At 42.5% G+C, this 19,626-nt stretch overlaps 11 non-coding genes across 11 annotated transcripts; all 11 read right to left on the reverse strand.

Moving 5' to 3' along the window:
• Positions 1 to 3,313: 3,313 nt before the first annotated feature.
• TRNAV-UAC (transfer RNA valine (anticodon UAC)) lies at positions 3,314 to 3,386 on the reverse strand. Its single transcript has one exon. It is a non-coding gene; the product is annotated as a tRNA-Val (tRNA).
• Positions 3,387 to 3,483: 97 nt separating this feature from the next.
• Positions 3,484 to 3,556, reverse strand: TRNAV-CAC (transfer RNA valine (anticodon CAC)). Its single transcript has one exon. It is a non-coding gene; the product is annotated as a tRNA-Val (tRNA).
• Positions 3,557 to 4,494: 938 nt separating this feature from the next.
• On the reverse strand, positions 4,495 to 4,567 carry TRNAV-CAC (transfer RNA valine (anticodon CAC)). The gene has a single exon. It is a non-coding gene; the product is annotated as a tRNA-Val (tRNA).
• A 97-nt stretch (positions 4,568 to 4,664) lies between these two features.
• Positions 4,665 to 4,737, reverse strand: TRNAV-CAC (transfer RNA valine (anticodon CAC)). Its single transcript has one exon. It is a non-coding gene; the product is annotated as a tRNA-Val (tRNA).
• A 414-nt stretch (positions 4,738 to 5,151) lies between these two features.
• On the reverse strand, positions 5,152 to 5,224 carry TRNAV-AAC (transfer RNA valine (anticodon AAC)). The gene has a single exon. It is a non-coding gene; the product is annotated as a tRNA-Val (tRNA).
• Positions 5,225 to 6,162: 938 nt separating this feature from the next.
• On the reverse strand, positions 6,163 to 6,235 carry TRNAV-CAC (transfer RNA valine (anticodon CAC)). The gene has a single exon. It is a non-coding gene; the product is annotated as a tRNA-Val (tRNA).
• Positions 6,236 to 7,162: 927 nt separating this feature from the next.
• TRNAV-UAC (transfer RNA valine (anticodon UAC)) lies at positions 7,163 to 7,235 on the reverse strand. Its single transcript has one exon. It is a non-coding gene; the product is annotated as a tRNA-Val (tRNA).
• Positions 7,236 to 7,332: 97 nt separating this feature from the next.
• Positions 7,333 to 7,405, reverse strand: TRNAV-CAC (transfer RNA valine (anticodon CAC)). Its single transcript has one exon. It is a non-coding gene; the product is annotated as a tRNA-Val (tRNA).
• Positions 7,406 to 7,819: 414 nt separating this feature from the next.
• On the reverse strand, positions 7,820 to 7,892 carry TRNAV-AAC (transfer RNA valine (anticodon AAC)). Its single transcript has one exon. It is a non-coding gene; the product is annotated as a tRNA-Val (tRNA).
• Positions 7,893 to 8,830: 938 nt separating this feature from the next.
• On the reverse strand, positions 8,831 to 8,903 carry TRNAV-CAC (transfer RNA valine (anticodon CAC)). The gene has a single exon. It is a non-coding gene; the product is annotated as a tRNA-Val (tRNA).
• A 414-nt stretch (positions 8,904 to 9,317) lies between these two features.
• On the reverse strand, positions 9,318 to 9,390 carry TRNAV-AAC (transfer RNA valine (anticodon AAC)). Its single transcript has one exon. It is a non-coding gene; the product is annotated as a tRNA-Val (tRNA).
• Positions 9,391 to 19,626: the final 10,236 nt, after the last annotated feature.

Consider the following 19,626-nt stretch of genomic DNA (forward strand, 5'->3'; position numbering starts at 1 on the left):
AAACTACAGAAAACCATGGAGCAGACCCATAGACCATGGCCAGAGTGTCTCCCATTAGCATTATTCTCAGTAAGGTACACACCCACGGGGAAAGCTAAACTGTCACCCTTCGAGATACTGTTTGGAAGACCACCGAACACAGGGTTGTACTACCCACAGGTCTTAACACTCAATGTGGATAATTTGACAAGTTATGTAATCCAGTTGCAAAAGCATTTAACTCAAATGCATTCTCTAGTTTTCTCTTCCACTCCAGATCCAGATAGTGTGGAAGGAACTCATTGTCTACAACCTGGTGATTACGTATATGTCAAGAAACACTCCAGAAAGACCCTTGAACCCCGATATCAAGGACCTTACCAAGTACTCCTGACAACGCCTACTTCTGTTAAGTTGGAAGGACGACCAACCTGGATCCACGCATCGCATTGCAAACTAGCCACAGGAATTAACAAAGCATAAGAGTGCATAATGTTTTGGTTTGGTTTTGTTGCATTATCTGTAATAATGGTAGCTGCGTGGGACAATCTAAATTCTCCAATGTCCTTGAATAATAAGTTTATACAACATCATGAAAAATTACTGAATGATTGGTCAAATCATTTGCTGGATCTGCACACATTCAGCAGTATCAGCCACTAGTATTCCGTTCCTTGTTATTCCTATGCCACCCGAGGAATTATTTGCCTGGACCAGTTGTTCTGATACACTTGCTAATAATGCCACAAATAATGTGAAGTTATGGAACACAATTGTTGGAATACCTATTGTGGGATGGGTAGGATACCCTTGGTGGCAGGGTAATCTTTCAGGAAGTAATACATACCTTCAATATCTGGCATATAAAGGGGGGGCTTGGGTACCCAGGAATAGAACTCGATTAACCTACCTGGGGCAAATTCCAATGTATGGCCTACAAGTTAGTTTTAATGTAACTTCCCACTCTACTGATGCCTTCAAACCAATACTGCTAGAAAGAAGGTTGCATAACACATCCTGGGAGTATTCCAATTTATTTCCCCAGGGCAATAATGAAACTTGTTTTAATATTTCAGGTAATATACCTTGCAACGAGTCATCTGGATATGAGAAAGGAACTCCCACCTGTGGAAATCCCGATGTAGGGTATTGTAGCCCTTTAGGACAACTTCCAAATTGGTGTATGCTTCAGAATGTATCTGCGTTCATAGATTTAGTTCATAGACTGGTATTACAACATTCAGCCCTATGGGACCTACCTAGTGACATGTTCTGGGTATGTGGAGACAATGCATATAAATGGTTGCCAGTAGGGGTAAAAGGTGCTTGTACTCTGGGTCGTTTGACTCCAGCTACCTTTGTTATTCCGAATGACCAGTTGAGTACTCAGAGCATACCTAAACACACGTTGTACAAAAGAGCTGCTGACAATACACCTCGCCTCTCTGGGAGACCACATATAGTGCAGATGAGTGTGGCTAATAAAATTGTCAGCTCTATTTTTATTTATCCTATGATTACTCAAATGTGGGATAAATTAGTCAGGGCTACAGATTACTTAGATGACCAAATATGGGATATATTGGATATATTGAACACCACCGTTGCTGTCCAAAATCAGCTCATCATAGCCACTAATCAGCATACCATAGTATTAGATTATTTAACTGCAGCGCAAGGAGGTATGTGTCAAGTCATCGGACCAGCTTGCTGTCATTATATAGATCCCAACAGCATTATAAAGTTAAGATCAAAAATAGAGGATGTTCAAAAACTTAGAGATCAGTACGATAAAGACAATGATCATACTAAGGATAGTTGGTGGTCAGATACATTCTCCTTTCTTAATCCAGCTAATTGGTTTAAGGGTATTGGAGGCTGGATAGCTGGGATTATACTAAGTCTATTACGTATTGTTGTCTGTATCTTCGTAATATATGTGCTATTGAAACTTGTTTTTTGGTGTATCTCTGTATGCAAGAAAAGATGTAGAAATAGATAAGGAAGTTTGACTGTAAACAACAAGAATTTAACTATTATTCCTTTGAGTCCTAGATTGACATCTCATTTCTGGCATGAAGGAGCGTACTCTTGCAATGATGGACGTGGCTTCAGTATCTGGGGGATGGAGAAGGTAGAAGACCTGTCTCCCTTGGGCAACCCGTCCGCCTGGGATAGTACCTGGTGAACGAGCCACTATCCGCTGTTGTTGCAGGATCCAGTGTTCCAGATTGTGGAAAATGAAGATGTCAAAGGGGGGAATGATAGGAACTGAAGGAGTTAAATTGAGTTCTGTCTATGTTGCATTCTCTTGTTTAAAACCTTATCTGTTCTTCGAGGAGATGTCTCAGACATCTCCCTTGTGAACCAAGGTCAAATACCTCTGCTTTTTCGCCTAAATGACTTTCTTTGTCTAAAACAAGTTGTAAAATCATTTGTACTGCGCATGTCTGTAAATGTTTAAATTCTTTACTATAAAAGACGGAAGCCTAACTGATAAGCCAGAGGCGTCTTGGAGGCATCCTGAGTTGTACCATACAGCTGGTGTCTGTGTAGTTCTTCTCCACGGAGCTGATTTAATTAGAGACATATGATGCTTCACACCCAAGAACATCGGTCCTTCAGATGAAAGAGTAATCTGAGGGATCCCGACAGTTTTATCCAGTTTACAACTGGGGACCGTTCGCGTGTGAGGTGAACGTGACAACCACTACACTTCAGAAACTCCATGCAAAGCTAAAGATGTTTAAACATGCTGAAATGAACTTGAAAAAGAAAAAAACAGCCAGCCAAAGTCAAGAGGTCTTCCTCTATGTCTAAAGACAGGACAAAGTGCATTTTGCAACACAGGAACCTTTCATTTGTCAGGCTATTGGAGAAAAAGAACAAACAGGGAAACAAAACCATGCTCCACAAAACATTCTCATGCCTTTGTCCAAAAGCCAAAAAGAAAAAGCACCTAGATGCCTGCTTTCGCACCTTGATCCTATCAGGTGTTACTTGAATTAGGAACACTTAGACACTGTCAAAAACACACATGCTTGCCAAAAGCAAAAACGGGTAGAAATAATCACATTGGTAAAAGTAATGCTCATTAAACCAGCAATAGAATATGTTAACTAAGGCTAATTAAGCCAACAATATACGTTTGTGATCAAAATAAAGAAAAGCCACATGTTTCTGCCCGGGATCAAAACAGGGAACTTTCAGGAGGATGGCAAACCGGACAATCACTACACTACAGTAACCAGACAAGAGCGTTTACTGTGGTCATGGCAAGCATTAAAGATCAAGCGCTCATTGTCAAAAGCGCTAGTTTGCAAGAGGAACGCTGTGTTTCTGCCCAGTTTCGAACTGCGGACCTTTCGCGTGTAAAGCGAACGTGATAACCTCTACACTACAGAAACCAACCGATTCAAACAAGCAAAAAATGCTGTGGTCATGGCAAGCAATAAACAACAAGCACTGAAAGTCAAAAAGATCGTTTTCCACGCGAAAAAACTGTGTTTCTGCCCAGTTTCGAACTGGGGACCTTTCGCGCGTGAGGCGAACGTGATAACCACTACACTACAGAAACTGTCTGCGTAAGGTTACTGTGGTCATGACGAGCCATCGAGAACAAAGACTCAACATCAAAAGCTTTAATATCAACGCCTAATGTCATGCTTCTATCCAGTTTCGAACTGGGGACCGTTCGCGTGTGAGGTGAACGTGACAACCACTAAAATTCAGAAACTCAATGCAAAGATAAAGATATTTAAACATGCTGAAATGAACTTGAAAAAGTAAAAAACAGCCAGCCAAAGTCAAGAGGTCTTCCTCTATGTCTGAAGACAGGACAAAGTGCATTTTGCAACACAGGAACCTTTCATTTGTCAGGCTATTGGAGAAAAAGAACAAACAGGGAAACAAAACCATGCTCCACAAAACATTTTCATGCATTTGTCCAAAAGCCAAAAAGAAAAAGCACCTAGATGCCTGCTTTCGCACCTTGATCCTATCAGGTGTTACTTGAATTAGGAACACTTAGACACTGTCAAAAACACACATGCTTGCCAAAAGCAAAAACGGGTAGAAATAATCACATTGGTAAAAGTAATGCTCATTAAACCAGCAATAGAATATGCTAACTAAGGCTAATTAAGCCAACAATATACGTTTGTGATCAAAATAAAGAAAAGCCACATGTTTCTGCCCGGGATCAAAACAGGGAACTTTCAGGAGGATGGCAAACCGGACAATCACTACACTACAGTAACCAGACAAGAGCGTTTACTGTGGTCATGGCAAGCATTAAAGATCAAGCACTCATTGTCAAAAGCGCTAGTTTGCAAGAGGAACGCTGTGTTTCTGCCCAGTTTCGAACTGCGGACCTTTCGCGTGTAAAGTGAACGTGATAACCGCTACACTACAGAAACCAACCGATTCAAACAAGCAAAAAATGCTGTGGTCATGGCAAGCAATAAACAACAAGCACTGAAAGTCAAAAAGATCGTTTTCCAAGCGAAAAAGCTGTGTTTCTGCCCAGTTTCGAACTGGGGACCTTTCGCGTGTGAGGCGAACGTGATAACCGCTACACTACAGAAACCAACCGATTCAAACAAACAAAAAATGCTGTGGTCATGGCAAGCAATAAAGTACAAGCACTGAAAGTCAAAAAGATCGTTTTCCAAGAGAAAAAGCTGTGTTTCTGCCCAGTTTCGAACTGGGGACCTTTCGCGTGTGAGGCGAACGTGATTACCACTACACTACAGAAACCGGATGCAAGAGTTTACTGTGGTGACAACAAGCAATCGAGATCAAGAACTGAAAGTCAAAAGCTTGGATACCAAAGAGAAACAGCGTGTGTCTGCCCAGTTTCAAACTGGGGACCGTTTTCGAACTGGGGACGGTTAAGCGAACGTGATAACCACTACACTAAAGAAACCGCCTGCGGAAGGTTACTGTGGTCATGACGAGCCATCGAGAACAAAGACTCAACGTCAAAAGCTTTAATATCAACGCCTAATGTCATGCTTCTATTCAGTTTCGAACTGGTGACCTTTCGCGTGTGAGGCAAACGTGATAACCGCTACACTACCTAAACCGGATGCAAGCTCTTACTGTGGTGACAGCAAGCAATCGAGATCAAGAACTGAAAGTCAAAAGCTTGGTTACCAAAGGTTAACAGCGTGTTTCTGCCCAGTTTCGAACTGGGGACCTTTCGCGTGTTAGGCGAACGTGATAACCACTACACCACAGAAACCGGCTGTGGAAGGTTACTGTGGTCATGACGAGCCATCGAGAACAAAGACTCAACGTCAAAAGCTTTAATATCAACGCCTAATGTCATGCTTCTACCCAGTTTCGCACTCCGGACCGTTCGCGTGTGAGGTGAACGTGACAACCACTACACTTCAGAAACTCCATGCAAAGCTAAAGATGTTTAAACATGCTGAAATGAACTTGAAAAAGAAAAAAACAGCCAGCCAAAGTCAAGAGGTCTTCCTCTATGTCTGAAGACAGGACAAAGTGCATTTTGCAACACAGGAACCTTTCATTTGTCAGGCTATTGGAGAAAAAGAACAAACAGGGAAACAAAACCATGCTCCACAAAACATTCTCATGCCTTTGTCCAAAAGCCAAAAAGAAAAAGCACCTACATGCCTGCTTTCGCACCTTGATCCTATCAGGTGTTACTTGAATTAGGAACACTTAGACACTGTCAAAAACACACATGCTTGCCAAAAGCAAAAACGGGTAGAAATAATCACATTGGTAAAAGTAATGCTCATTAAACCAGCAATAGAATATGCTACCTAAGGCTAATTAAGCCAACAATATACGTTTGTGATCAAAATAAAGAAAAGCCACATGTTTCTGCCCGGGATCAAAAAAGGGAACTTTCAGGAGGATGGCAAACAGGACAATCACTACACTACAGTAACCAGACAAGAGCATTTACTGTGGTCATGGCAAGCATTAAATATCAAGCACTCATTGTCAAAAGCGCTTGTTTGCAAGAGGAACGCTGTGTTTATGCCCAGTTTCGAACTGAGGACCTTTCGCGTGTAAAGCAAACTTGATAACCGCTACACTACAGAAACCAACCGATTCAAACAAACAAAAAATGCTGTGGTCATGGCAAGCAATAAAGAACAAGCACTGAAAGTCAAAAAGATCGTTTTCCAAGAGAAAAAGCTGTGTTTCTGCCCAGTTTCGAACTGGGGACCTTTCGCGTGTGAGGCGAACGTGATAACCGCTACACTACAGAAACCGGATGCAAGAGCTTACTGTGGTGACAACAAGCAATCGAGATCAAGAACTGAAAGTCAAAAGCTTGGATACCAAAGGGTAACAGCGTGGTTCTACCCAGTTTCGAACTGGGGACCTTTCACGTGTTAGGCGAACGTGATAACCACTACACTACAGAAACCATCTGAGGAAGGTTACTGTGGTCATGACGAGCCATCGAGAACAAAGACTCAACGTCAAAAGCTTTAATATCAACGCCTAATGCCATGCTTCTATCCAGTTTCGAACTGGGGACCGTTCGCGTGTGAGGTGAACGTGACAACCACTACACTTCAGAAACTCCATGCAAAGCTAAAGATGTTTAAACATGCTGAAATGAACTTGAAAAAGAAAAAAACAGCCAGCCAAAGTCAAGAGGTCTTCCTCTATGTCTGAAGACAGGACAAAGTGCATTTTGCAACACAGGAACCTTTCATTTGTCAGGCTATTGGAGAAAAAGAACAAACAGGGAAACAAAACCATGCTCCACAAAACATTTTCATGCATCTGTCCAAAAGACAAAAAGAAAAAGCACCTAGATGCCTGCTTTCGCACCTTGATCCTATCAGGTGTTACTTGAATTAGGAACACTTAGACACTGTCAAAAACACACATGCTTGCCAAAAGCAAAAACGGGTAGAAATAATCACATTGGTAAAAGTAATGCTCATTAAACCAGCAATAGAATATGCTAACTAAGGCTAATTAAGCCAACAATATACGTTTGTGATCAAAATAAAGAAAAGCCACATGTTTCTGCCCGGGATCAAAACAGGGAACTTTCAGGAGGATGGCAAACAGGACAATCACTACACTACAGTAACCAGACAAGAGCGTTTACTGTGGTCATGGCAAGCATTAAAGATCAAGCACTCATTGTCAAAAGCGCTAGTTTGCAAGAGGAACGCTGTGTTTCTGCCCAGTTTCGAACTGCGGACCTTTCGCGTGTAAAGCGAACGTGATAACCGCTACACTACAGAAACCAACCGATTCAAACAAGCAAAAAATGCTGTGGTCATGGCAAGCAATAAACAACAAGCACTGAATGTCAAAAAGATCGTTTTCCAAGCGAAAAAGCTGTGTTTCTGCCCAGTTTCGAACTGGGGACCTTTCGCGTGTGAGGCGAACGTGATAACCGCTACACTACAGAAACCGGATGCAAATGTTTACTGTGGTGACAACAAGCAATCGAGATCAAGAACTGAAAGTCAAATGCTTGGATACCAAAGGGTAACAGCGTGTTTCTGCCCAGTTTCGAACCGGGGACCGTTTTCGAACTGGGGACGGTTAGGCGAACGAGATAACCACTACACTAAAGAAACCGCCTGCGGAAGGTTACTGTGGTCATGACGAGCCATCGAGAACAAAGACTCAACGTCAAAAGCTTTAACATCAACGCCTAATGTCATGCTTCTATTCAGTTTCGAACTGGGGACCTTTCGCGTGTGAGGCAAACGTGAAAACCGCTACACTACCTAAACCGGATGCAAGCGCTTACTGTGGTGACAGCAAGCAATCGAGATCAAGAACTGAAAGTCAAAAGCTTGGTTACCAAAGGTTAACAGCGTGTTTCTGCCCAGTTTCGAACTGGGGACCTTTCGCGTGTTAGGCGAACGTGATAACCACTACACTACAGAAACCGGCTGTGGAAGGTTACTGTGGTCATGACGAGCCATCGAGAACAAAGACTCAACGTCAAAAGCTTTAATATCAACGCATAATGTCATGCTTCTACCCAGTTTCGAACTAGGGACCGTTCGCGTGTGAGGTGAACGTGACAACCACTACACTTCAGAAACTCCATGCAAAGCTAAAGATGTTTAAACATGCTGAAATGAACTTGAAAAAGAAAAAAACAGCCAGCCAAAGTCAAGAGGTCTTCCTCTATGTCTGAAGACAGGACAAAGTGCAGTTTGCAACACAGGAACCTTTCATTTGTCAGGCTATTGGAGAAAAAGAACAAACAGGGAAACAAAACCATGCTCCACAAAACATTCTCATGCATTTGTCCAAAAGCCAAAAAGAAAAAGCACCTAGATGCCTGCTTTCGCACCTTGATCCTATCAGGTGTTACTTGAATTAGGAACACTTAGACACTGTCAAAAACACACATGCTTGCCAAAAGCAAAAACGGGTAGAAATAATCACATTGGTAAAAGTAATGCTCATTAAACCAGCAATAGAATATGTTAACTAAGGCTAATTTAGCCAACAATATACGTTTGTGATCAAAATAAAGAAAAGCCACATGTTTCTGCCCGGGATCAAAACAAGGAACTTTCAAGAGGATGGCAAACAGGACAATCACTACACTACAGTAACCAGACAAGAGCATTTACTGTGGTCATGGCAAGCATTAAATATCAAGCACTCATTGTCAAAAGCGCTAGTTTGCAAGAGGAACGCTGTGTTTCTTCCCAGTTTTGAACTGAGGACCTTTCGCGTGTAAAGCAAACGTGATAACCGCTACACTACAGAAACCAACCGATTCAAACAAACAAAAAATGCTGTGGTCATGGCAAGCAATAAAGTACAAGCACTGAAAGTCAAAAAGATCGTTTTCCAAGAGAAAAAGCTGTGTTTCTGCCCAGTTTCGAACTGGGGACCTTTCGCGTGTGAGGCGAACGTGATTACCACTACACTACAGAAACCGGATGCAAGAGTTTACTGTGGTGACAACAAGCAATCGAGATCAAGAACTGAAAGTCAAAAGCTTGGATACCAAAGAGAAACAGCGTGTGTCTGCCCAGTTTCAAACTGGGGACCGTTTTCGAACTGGGGACGGTTAGGCGAACGTGATAACCACTACACTAAAGAAACCGCCTGCGGAAGGTTACTGTGGTCATGACGAGCCATCGAGAACAAAGACTCAACGTCAAAAGCTTTAATATCAACGCCTAATGTCATGCTTCTATTCAGTTTTGAACTGGTGACCTTTCGCGTGTGAGGCAAACGTGATAACCGCTACACTACCTAAACCGGATGCAAGCTCTTACTGTGGTGACAGCAAGCAATCGAGATCAAGAACTGAAAGTCAAAAGCTTGGTTACCAAAGGTTAACAGCGTGTTTCTGCCCAGTTTCGAACTGGGGACCTTTCGCGTGTTAGGCGAACGTGATAACCACTACACTACAGAAACCGGCTGCGGAAGTTTCCTGTGGTCATGACGAGCCAACAAGAACAAAGACTCAATGTCAAAAGCTTCAATATCAACGCCTAATGTCATGCTTCTATCCAGTTTCGAACTAGGGACCGTTCGCGTGTGAGGTGAACGTGACAACCACTACACTTCAGAAACTCCATGCAAAGCTAAAGATGTTTAAACATGCTGAAATGAACTTGAAAAAGAAAAAAACAGCCAGCCAAAGTCAAGAGGTCTTCCTCTATGTCTGAAGACAGGACAAAGTGCAGTTTGCAACACAGGAACCTTTCATTTGTCAGGCTATTGGAGAAAAAGAACAAACAGGGAAACAAAACCATGCTCCACAAAACATTCTCATGCCTTTGTCCAAAAGCCAAAAAGAAAAAGCACCTAGATGCCTGCTTTCGCACCTTGATCCTATCAGGTGTTACTTGAATTAGGAACACTTAGACACTGTCAAAAACACACATGCTTGCAAAAAGCAAAAATGGGTAGAAATAATCACATTGGTAAAAGTAAAGCTCATTAAACCAGCAATAGAATATGCTAACTAAGGCTAATTAACCCCTTCACCCCCAAGGGTGGTTTGCACGTTCATGACCGGGCCAATTTTTACAATTCTGACCACTGTACTGTAACTCTCGAACGCTTCCATGGATCCCGGTGATTCTGACATTGTTTTCTCGTGACATATTGTACTTCATGTTAGTGGTAAAATTTCATTCAAATAACTTGCGTTTATTTGTGAGAAAAACGGAAATTTGGCGAAAATTTTGAAAATTTCGCAATTTTCCAACTTTGAATTTTTATGCCCTTAAATCACAGAGATACGGCACACAAAAAACTTGATAACTAACATTTCCCACATGATTACTTTACATCAGCACAATTTTGGAACCAAAATTTTTTTTTGTTAGGAAGTTATAAGGGTTAAAAGTTGACCAGCGATTTCTCATTTTTACAACACCATTTTATTTTTAGGACCACATCACATTTGAAGCCACTTTGAGGGGTCTATATGATAGAAAATACCCAAAAGTGACACCATTCTAAAAACTGCACCCCTTAAGGTGCTCAAAACCACATTCAAGAAGTTTATTAACCCTTTAGGCGCGTCACATGAAATTTTTTGAATATTTAAAAAAAAATGAACATCTAACTTTTTTTCATAAAAAAAATACTTCAGGTTCAATTTTTTTTATTTTACCAAGGGTAACAGGAGAAATTGAACTGCAAAAGTTATTGTGCAATTTGTCCTGAGTACGCAGATACCTGATATGTGGGGGGGAACGACTGTTTCGGCGCATGGCAGAGCTCAGAATGGAAGGAGCGCAGTTTGACTTTTTCAATGCAAAATTGGCTGGAATTCAGATTGGACGCCATGTCACGTTTGGAGAGTCCCTGATGTACCTAAACAGTGGAAACCCCCTACAAGTGACCCCATTTTGGAAACTAGACCCCCCAAGGTACTTATCTAGATGTGTGGTGAGAACTTTGAACCCCCATGGGCTTCACAGAAGTTTATAACATAAAGCCATACAATTAAAAAATCATATTTTTTTCCACAAAAATGATCTTTTCACCCTCAATTCTTATTTTCCCAAGGGTAACAGGACCCTAAAAGCTATTGTGCAATTTGTCCTGAGTACGCTGATACCCCACATGTGGGGGTAAACCACTATTTGGGCGCATGGCAGAGCTAGGAAGGGAAGCAGCGCCATTTGACGTTTTTGGCTGGAATTGAGATTGGACACCATGTCGCGTTTGGAAAACCCCTGATGTACCAAAACAGTGGAAACCCCCCACAAATGACACCATTTTGGAAAATAGACCCCCTAAGGAACTTATCTAGATGTGTGGTGAGAACTTTGAACCCCCATGGGCTTCACAGAAGTTTATAACATAAAGCCATACAATTAAAAAATCATATTTTTTTCCACAAAAATGATCTTTTCACCCTCAATTCTTATTTTCCCAAGGGTAACAGGACCCTAAAAGTTATTGTGCAATTTATCCTGAGTATGCTGATACCCCACATGTGGGGGTAAACCACTATTTGGGCGCATGGCAGAGCTCGGAAGGGAAGCAGCGCCACTTGACGTTTTTGGCTGGAATTGAGATCGGACACCATGTCGCGTTTGGAAAACCCCTGATGTACCAAAACAGTGGAAACCCCCCACAAATGACACCATTTTGGAAACTAGACCCCCTAAGGAACTTATCTAGATGTGTGGTGAGCACTTTGACCCCCCCAGTGCTTCACAGAAGTTTACAACGCCCGGGCGTGAAAATAAAAAATTCGTATTTTTTCCACAAACATGATTTTTTAGTCACCATTTTTTTATTTTCCCAAGGGTACCAGGAGAAATTGGACCCCAAAAGTTGTTGTCCAATTTGTCCTGAGTATGCTGATACCCCATATGTGGGAGAAAACTACTGTATGGGCACACGTCGGGGCTCGGAAGGGAAGTAGTGACGTTTTGGAATGCAGACTTTGATGGAATGGTCTGCGGGTGTCATGTTGCCTTTGGAGAGCCCCTAATGTACCTAAACAGTGGAAACCCCCCACAAATGACACCATTTTGTAAACTAGACCCCCCAAGGAACTTATCTAGATGTGTGGTGAGCACTTTGACCCCCCCAGTGCTTCACAGAAGTTTACAACGCCCGGGCGTGAAAATAAAAAATTTGTATTTTTTCCACAAACATGATCTTTTAGTCACCATTTTTTTATTTTCCCAAGGGTACCAGGAGAAATTGGACCCCAAAAGTTGTTGTCCAATTTGTCCTGAGTATGCTGATACCCCATATGTGGGAGAAAACTACTGTATGGGCACACGTCGGGGCTCGGAAGGGAAGTAGTGACGTTTTGGAATGCAGACTTTGATGGAATGGTCTGTGGGTGTCATGTTGCCTTTGGAGAGCCCCTAATGTACCTAAACAGTGGAAACCCCCCACAAATGACACCATTTTGTAAACTAGACCCCCCAAGGAACTTATCTAGATGTGTGGTGAGCACTTTGACCCCCCCAGTGCTTCACAGAAGTTTACAACGCCCGGGCGTGAAAATAAAAAATTCGTATTTTTTCCACAAACATGATCTTTTAGTCACCATTTTTTTATTTTCCCAAGGGTACCAGGAGAAATTGGACCCCAAAAGTTGTTGTCCAATTTGTCCTGAGTACGCTGATTTCCCATATGTGGGAGAAAACTACTGTATGGACACACGTCGGGGCTCGGAAGGGAAGCAGTGATGTTTTGGAATGCAGACTTTGATGGAATGGTCTGCGGGTGTCATGTGCGTTTGGAGAGCCCCTGATGTACCTAAACTATTGAAACTCCCCACAAGTGACCCCATTTTGGACACTAGACCCCCACGGAACTTTTCTAGATGTGTGGTGAGCACTTTGAACCCCCAAGTGCTTCACAGAAGTTTATAACGCTCGGACGTGAAAATAAAAAAATCATTTTTTTCCACAAAAATGATATTTTTGCCCCCAATTTTTTATTTTCCTAAGGGTAACAGGAGAAATTGGACCCCAAAAATTGTTTTGCAATTTGTCCTGAGTAGGCTGATACCCTACATGTGGGGGTAAAACACTGTTTGGGCGCATAGCAGAGCTTGGAAGGGAAGGAGCACCATTTGACTTTTTCAACTCAGAATTGGCTGGAATTGAGATTAGACGCCATGTTGCATTTGGAGAGCCCCTGATGTGCCCAAACAGTGGAAACCCCCAATTCTAACTCCAACCCGAACCCCAACACGCCCCTAACCCTAGCCCTAACCCTAGCCCTAGCCCTAACCCTAGCCCTAACCCTAGCCCTAACCCTAGCCCTAGCCCTAGCCCTAACCCTAACCCTACCCTAACCCTACCCCAACCACACCCCTAGCCCTAACCCTAGCCCTAACCCTAATGGAAAAATGGAAATAAATACATTTTTTTATATTATTATTTTTCCCTAACTAAGGGGGTGATAACGGGGGGTTTGTTTTACTATTTATGGCGGTTTTTATGTTTGGCGGCTGTCGCACGCTAAAAGACGCTTTTTATTGTAAAAATAGTTTATGCATCACCACATATTGAGAGCTATAATTTTTCCGTATTTTGACCCACCGAGTCATGTGAGGTCTTATTTTTTGCGGGACGAGTTGACGTTTTTATTGGTACCATTATCGGGCACGTGAAATTTTTTGATCGCTTTTTATTCCGATTTTTGTGACGCAGAATGAACAAAAACCAGCGTTTCATGAATTTCTTTTGGGGGGGTGCGTTTACACCGTTCTGCGTGCGGTAAAATTGATAAAGCGGTTTTATTCTTCGGGTCAGTACGGTTACAGCGATACCTCATTTAGGTCGTTTTTTTATGTTTTTGTCGGTTTTATGCAATGAAAACTATTTTATATAAAAAATAATTATTTTTGCATCGCTTTATTCTGCGAGTTATAACTTTTTTATTTTTTCACTGATGATGCTGTGTTGCGGCTTGTTTTTTGCGGGACAAGATGACGTTTTCAGCGGTACCATGGATATTTATATGCGTCTTTTTGATCGCGCGTTATTGCACTTTTTGTTTGGCGGTATGATAATAAATCATTATTTTTTGCTTCGTTTTTTATTTTTGTTTTTTAAGGGGTTCGCTAAAGGGGTTAACTATTCAGACAGTTTTATAGGGCAGGTCGTTACGGATGCGGCGATACCTAATATGTGTACTTTTATTGTTTTTTTTTTTATTATTTTCAAAAAATGAATTTATTGGGGAATATTTTTTTTTTTTTTTACTAATTTATTTGGCGATTTTTTTTAATTTATTTTTACACTTTTTTTTAATTTTTTTTTAACTTTATTACATAGTCCCAGGTGGGACATCACTGTCCTGTGACAGATCGCTGATCTGTCACATCACAGATCACTGTGACAGGTCAGCAATCTGTCACAGGCAGTGCACAAGGCTTCCTCATGCCTGCGCTTTGCAGGCACTGAGGAAGCCAGCTTCCCCAGGCCCCCGAAGGCCCCCGTCGCCATCTTGGATTCGGGGGCCTGGAGGAAAGGAGCCCCCCGCAGCAGCGCTGCACATTGCGCTGCCGTGGGGGGCTCAGGGAAGCACGGAGGGAGCCCCCTCCCTGCCGATGCTTCCCTTTAACCCCCGGTACACCGCGATCATGTTTGATCGCGGTGTGCAAGGGGTTAACGTGTCGGGGGCGGTCCGTGACCGCCCCTGACACATTGTGCTGGGTGTCAGCTGTGATAATCAGCTGACACCCGGCCGCGATCAGCGGCGCTCACCACGTGGGCGCCGCTGATCGCGGTAGACGTACTATCCCGTCCCCGGTCATACGGGCCCGGGTACTGTGGACGGGATAGTACGTCTCATGTCAGGAAGGGGTTAAGCCAACAATATACGTTTGTGATCAAAATAAAGAAATGCCACGTGTTTCTGCCCGGGACCAAAGCAGGGAACTTTCAGGAGGATGGCAAACAGGACAATCACTACACTACAGTAACCAGACAAGAGCGTTTACTGTGGTCATGGCAAGCATTAAAGATCAAGCACTCATTGTCAAAAGCGCTAGTTTGCAAGAGGACCGCTGTGCTTCTGCCCAGTTTCAACTAAGGACCTTTCGCGAGTAAAGCGAATGTGATAACCGCTACACTACAGAAACCAACCGTTTAAAAAAAAACAAAAAATGCTGTGGTCATGGCAAGCAATAAAGAACAAGCACTGAAAGTCAAAAAAATCGTTTTCCAAGAGAAAAAGCTGTGTTTCTGCAAAGTTTCGAACTGGAGACCGTTCGCGTGTGAGGCGAACGTGATAACCGCTACTCTACAGAAACCAGATGCAAGTGCGTACTGTGGTGACAACAAGCAATCGAGATCAAGAACTGAAAGTCAAAAGCTTGGATACCAAAGGGTAACAGCGTGTTTCTGCCCAGTTTCAAACTGTGGACCTTTCGCGTGTTAGGCGAACGTGATAACCACTACACTACAGAAACCGGCTGCTGAAGGTTACTGTGGTCATGACGAGCCATCGAGAACAAAGACTCAACGTCAAAAGCTTTAATATCAACGCCTAATGTCATGCTTCTATCCATTTTCGAACTGGGGACCGTTCACGTGTGAGATGAACGTGACAACCACTACACTTCGGAAACTCCATGCAAAGCTAAAGATGTTTAAACATGCTGAAATGAACTTGAAAAAGAAAAAAACAGCCAGCCAAAGTCAAGAGGTCTTCCTCTATGTCTGAAGACAGGACAAAGTGCATTTTGCAACACAGAAACCTTTCATTTGTCAGGCTATTGGAGAAAAAGAACAAACAGGGAAACAAAACCATGCTCCACAAAACATTCTCATGCCTTTGTCCAAAAGCCAAAAAGAAAAAGCACCTAGATGCCTGCTTTCGCACCTTGATCCTATCAGGTGTTACTTGAATTAGGAACACTTAGACACTGTCAAAAACACACATGCTTGCCAAAAGCAAAAACGGGTAGAAATAATCACATTGGTAAAAGTAATGCTCATTAAACCAGCAATAGAATATGCTAACTAAGGCTAATTAAGCCAACAATATACGTTTGTGATCAAAACAAAGAAAAGCCACATTTTTCTGCCCAGGATCAAAACAGGGAACTTTCAGGAGGATGGCAAACAGGACAATCACTACACTACAGTAACCAGACAAGAGCGTTTACTGTGGTCATGGCAAGCATTAAAGATCAAGCACTCATTGTCAAAAGCGCTAGTTTGCAAGAGGAACGCTGTGTTTCTGCCCAGCAGGGCTGCCATTAGGAATTTCAGGGCCCCATACTGTAAAAATGTTTGGACCCCCTTGAGACTCCGTCCAGGCTCCACCCCAGCCCTGCCTCCACCCCTCAAGAGTCCCACTACCCACTCTTGGAAAAACTCCACTTCTGCACCACGTCCTCAACAATCACACATTAACATTTCCCAGATCATACATATAGCCAGCAGCTTTTGTTCTGGCCAAAAGAATTTTAAGCCGCCACCACAACAAGGTAGACTCTTTTGGATGAGCTCTACTGTACTGTAACTTATTAATCATTTGTTAAAATACCCAATACTCTGTTTAGGTATATTTTTCTTTTTCTTTAACCCCTTCACTACCAAGGGTGGTTTGCACGTTAACTACCGGGCCCATTTTTACAATTCTGACCACTGTCCCTTTATGAGGTAATAACTCTGAAACGCTTCCATGGATCCCGGTGATTCTGACAATCTTTTCTCGTGACATATTGTACTTCATGTTAGTGGTAAAATTTCATTCATATAACTTGCGTTTATTTGTGAGAAAAACGGAAATTTGGCGAAAATTTTGAAAATTCCGCAATTTTCCAACTTTGAATTTTTATGCCCTTAAACCACAGAGATATGGCACACAAAAAACTTAATAAGTAACATTTGCCACATGTTTACTTTACATCAGCACAATTTTGGAACCAAAATTTTTATTTGTTAGTAAGATATAAGGGTTAAAAGTTGACCAGCGATCTCTCATTTTTGCAACACCATTTTATTTTTACGGACTACATCACATTTGAAGCCACTTTGAGGGGTCTATATGATAGAAAATACCCAAAAGTGACACCATTCTAAAAACTGCACCCCTTAAGGTGCTTAAAACCACATTCAAGGAGTTTATTAACCCTTCAGGTGCGTCACAGGAATTTTTTGAATATTTAAAAATAATTAACATTTAACTTTTTTTCACAAAAAAAATTACTTCAGGTTCAATTTTTTTTATTTTACCAAGGGTAACAGGAGAAATTGGACTGCAAAAAATTATTGTGCAATTTGTCCTGAGTACGCTGATACCTGATATGTGGGGGGAACCACTGTTTCGGCGCATGGCAGAGCTCAGAAGGGAAGGAGCGCCGTTTGACTTTTTCAATGCAAATTGGCTGGAATTCTGATCGGACGCCATGTCGCGTTTGGAGAACCCCTGATGTACCTAAACAGTGGAAACCCCCCACAAGTGACCCCATTTTTGAAACTAGACCCCCCAAAGAACTTATCTAGATGTGTGGTGAGAACTTTGAACCCACAAGGGCTTCACAGAAGTTTATAACGCCCAGGCGTGAAAATAACAAAACATTTTTTTTCCACAAAAATGATATTTTTGCCCCAAAAATTTTTATTTTCCTAAGGGCAACAGGAGAAATAGGACCCCAAAAGTAGTTTTGCAAATTGTCCTGAGTAGGCTGATACCCCATATGAGGGGGTAAAACACTGTTTGGGTGCATGGCAGAGCTTGGAAGGGAAGGAGCACCATTTGACTTTTTCAACTCAGAATTGGCTGGAATTGAGATTAGACGCCATGTTGCATTTGGAGAGCCCCTGATGTGCCCAAACAGTGGAAACCCCCAATTCTAACTCCAACCCGAACCCCAACACGCCCCTAACCCTAGCCCTAACCCTAGCCCTAACCCTAGCCCTAGCCCTAACCCTAGCCCTAACCCTAGCCCTAACCCTAGCCCTAGCCCTAGCCCTAACCCTAACCCTACCCTAACCCTACCCCAACCACACCCCTAGCCCTAACCCTAGCCCTAACCCTAATGGAAAAATGGAAATAAATACATTTTTTTATATTATTATTTTTCCCTAACTAAGGGGGTGATAACGGGGGGTTTGATTTACTATTTATGGCGGTTTTTATGTTTGGCAGCTGTCGCACGCTAAAAGACGCTTTTTATTGTAAAAATAGTTTATGCATCACCACATATTGAGAGCTATAATTTTTCCGTATTTTGACCCACCGAGTCATGTGAGGTCTTATTTTTTGCGGGACGAGTTGACGTTTTTATTGGTACCATTATCGGGCACGTGAAATTTTTTGATCGCTTTTTATTCCGATTTTTGTGACGCAGAATGAACAAAAACCAGCGTTTCATGAATTTCTTTTGGGGGGGTGCGTTTACACCGTTCTGCGTGCGGTAAAATTGATAAAGCGGTTTTATTCTTCGGGTCAGTACGGTTACAGCGATACCTCATTTAGGTCGTTTTTTTATGTTTTTGTCGGTTTTATGCAATGAAAACTATTTTATATAAAAAATAATTATTTTTGCATCGCTTTATTCTGCGAGTTATAACTTTTTTATTTTTTCACTGATGATGCTGTGTTGCGGCTTGTTTTTTGCGGGACAAGATGACGTTTTCAGCGGTACCATGGATATTTATATGCGTCTTTTTGATCGCGCGTTATTGCACTTTTTGTTTGGCGGTATGATAATAAATCATTATTTTTTGCTTCGTTTTTTATTTTTGTTTTTTAAGGGGTTCGCTAAAGGGGTTAACTATTCAGACAGTTTTATAGGGCAGGTCGTTACGGATGCGGCGATACCTAATATGTGTACTTTTATTGTTTTTTTTTTTATTATTTTCAAAAAATGAATTTATTGGGGAATATTTTTTTTTTTTTTTACTAATTTATTTGGCGATTTTTTTTAATTTATTTTTACACTTTTTTTTAATTTTTTTTTAACTTTATTACATAGTCCCAGGTGGGACATCACTGTCCTGTGACAGATCGCTGATCTGTCACATCACAGATCACTGTGACAGATCAGCAATCTGTCACAGGCAGTGCACAAGGCTTCCTCATGCCTGCGCTTTGCAGGCACTGAGGAAGCCAGCTTCCCCAGGCCCCCGAAGGCCCCCGTCGCCATCTTGGATTCGGGGGCCTGGAGGAAAGGAGCCCCCCGCAGCAGCGCTGCACATTGCGCTGCCGTGGGGGGCTCAGGGAAGCACGGAGGGAGCCCCCTCCCTGCCGATGCTTCCCTTTAACCCCCGGTACACCGCGATCATGTTTGATCGCGGTGTGCAAGGGGTTAACGTGTCGGGGGCGGTCCGTGACCGCCCCTGACACATTGTGCCGGGTGTCAGCTGTGATAATCAGCTGACACCCGGCCGCGATTAGCGGCGCTCACCACGTGGGCGCCGCTGATCGCGGTAGACGTACTATCCCGTCCCCGGTCATACGGGCCCGGGTACTGTGGACGGGATAGTACGTCTCATGTCAGGAAGGGGTTAAGCCAACAATATACGTTTGTGATCAAAATAAAGAAATGCCACGTGTTTCTGCCCGGGACCAAAGCAGGGAACTTTCAGGAGGATGGCAAACAGGACAATCACTACACTACAGTAACCAGACAAGAGCGTTTACTGTGGTCATGGCAAGCATTAAAGATCAAGCACTCATTGTCAAAAGCGCTAGTTT

The sequence above is a fragment of the Dendrobates tinctorius genome, unplaced genomic scaffold (assembly GCF_039654945.1).
Source record: "Dendrobates tinctorius isolate UK_male_01 unplaced genomic scaffold, ASM3965494v1 ptg000332l, whole genome shotgun sequence".
Lineage (NCBI taxonomy): Eukaryota > Metazoa > Chordata > Amphibia > Anura > Dendrobatidae > Dendrobates > Dendrobates tinctorius.